The sequence below is a fragment of the Triticum dicoccoides genome, chromosome 6B (assembly GCF_002162155.2).
Source record: "Triticum dicoccoides isolate Atlit2015 ecotype Zavitan chromosome 6B, WEW_v2.0, whole genome shotgun sequence".
In the NCBI taxonomy this organism is placed as follows: Eukaryota; Viridiplantae; Streptophyta; class Magnoliopsida; order Poales; family Poaceae; genus Triticum; species Triticum dicoccoides.
This window is the reverse complement of record NC_041391.1, coordinates 15,546,734-15,548,835: the sequence shown is the minus strand read 5'-3', so window position 1 is coordinate 15,548,835 and position 2,102 is coordinate 15,546,734. Positions and strand designations below refer to the sequence as shown.

Below are 2,102 nucleotides of genomic sequence, written 5' to 3'. Positions count from 1 at the left end.
GATCCAATTATCGTTTCATGAAAATATACACTCTGAAAGCCAGATGCAGGTAGTTCCTTTTTATTCTTTTAGCCAAGTGTCCCCCAGATGAGGCAACTATCCGTCTTTTAGTTAAGATCGATGAAAACTGGTCTTTCTGGGGCTCTTTGCCTTCAAGGAAAAACAATATTAGATGATTTTTCCTTGCGACCTGTTTACACTGTCTGAAACAAAGAGATAGATTTTTGTCGTACCTTTTTTTTTGTTAGACTCTATAGAGCAAGCATGTCACCAATTTGGCTACAACGGTCTCCATGTGTATATTCATTTAGTGTGCTAACTAGAGAAGACATGGCAGGCACACATAGGCAGTAATGGTCGAACCAAGGACATTTACACTGGAGATGTTGTTTTACTCTAATCCACGCAAACTCTGAAGTTTTCACTTTACTGAATTTAGGTGGTGCTTTGTTTCTTCCAGGAGGAGAAAATGTGCTGAAACTGGATGTATCATGGTCCTTTCTTCTTCGAGGAGACGGAGCATGGCGCAAACTGTGGGTTTGCCTATACGTGATTCTGAAGGAGGATCAGCTCCGCTTCGATGCATATTGCAGCAGGCATAGGCACCGTGCCTATGGTATATTGAGCTATAGTTCCGCAGACGCAAGGTATGCCTTTTTATTGTAGGGCAAGTATAGTGTATTGCCAACTCAATGCATGTTCACATGCTGCCTGGTCTCGCCTCTATTTTTTTTATCAGAGCTCACTGATCTCATCTCACTGGCAGTAACTTGTATGCACACTGCTATGGGTTTAGTGCAACATTCAGAGTGTATCATGGTTGGAGCTGTCGCGTGAAGCTGGATGTTTTTTTGTTTAACAGATGAATGTGTTTATGAAAAGAGGAGATATAATCTGTCTATTCTAGTGTAAGTAAAAAAGCTTGACTACCTTGTAGAATAACTCCACTAGTTCTAGCACCAGTGATCCTTTCTTTTTGGTTGGGAGCTGCACAATGGATCTCATATACACTAGATGGAAAGTGCGGCTTGCCGCACCCCGCACCCCTGCCGGGTGCGGTCATATCCAACCCGGCGACCATCCAACAAAGTAGGTTACGCTTCAAATCTGATAGATTGACATCATACCAAAAGCAATGGAGAATTGCAGCACATAATAACTAATTTACAATGCAGTGACATTATATCCAACTTGGTAGAACGCGATTCATATTCGATTCAGGCTGTTACATGAATAGCAAAGCACGATGGCAGCACCCACCCAGTCCACTACTGGTTACACAATATATATTCGACAGATTGAAGGAAATATAGTCCATTGATTCCATCATTAGAATTTCTCAAAGATATAGGAGGAACTAAGCACTAATAACAGTAATGGTTTGGTTAATTACATCACTTTGAGCATGTCATAGAAATGATGTCGGTGATGATGTAGTATATGCGGCTACACATCAAGTATATTTGTTGTTGAGTTGTTGAGGTGCTCACAACCCAACTAAAAATGATGTCGTGAGTTGGGGCTTGGACCATCAATGTGGTTATGGTGATGCTGTCCACGGCAAGAACCAGTTCCTTGGATTAGGATAGAAACATGAGCACAAGAAAAAATAGAACTTAATAAGTATCTGACCATAATTTCAAAACCATCATCATCCCTAGAAGTAGAAAAGGTCGGAGAGGTCGCCTATGTATAAAAATTTGGCAAGTTAAAGGTTTCAGGCCTAAATAAGCATCACCTAATCGTTGATATTTTGAAAAAAATTGCATCTTACATTAATTAAACATCATAGTAAAGCAAAAGGTCACATATGACACAGTTTGATGTATGGAAATCATGTAAGAATCACTACGGAGTACTTCACAGCAGAAAGTAGTGGCATCACGGATTCAAAAAAGAGCACATTTTCTTAGTCCAAATGAATCCATTGGTGAGATAGGAAGAAAGCAGAGGAGCATTGCATCTAGGAGACAGTGCTAACAACCCAGTGAAACAAATCATGTTTAATGCACAAGCAGTATTTGGTTCTGCTGCAATCTATATTGGGTGGGTTGTGCTGTCTCCGGTATGCTGAGAGAGAGAGAGAGAGAGAGAGAGAGAGA

At 40.6% G+C, this 2,102-nt stretch overlaps 1 protein-coding gene across 1 annotated transcript in view; it reads left to right on the top strand.

Annotated features, from left to right (window-relative positions):
* LOC119320559 (transcription termination factor MTERF9, chloroplastic-like) overlaps window positions 1-901 on the top strand; it is a 4,257-nt gene extending 3,356 nt beyond the window's left edge. Inside the window, exon 2 of the mRNA XM_037594612.1 lies at window positions 461-901. The gene's annotated coding sequence lies outside the window, so the exon portion shown is untranslated. The remainder of the gene's footprint in view (window positions 1-460) is intronic.
* The last annotated feature ends 1,201 nt before the right edge of the window (window positions 902-2,102 follow it).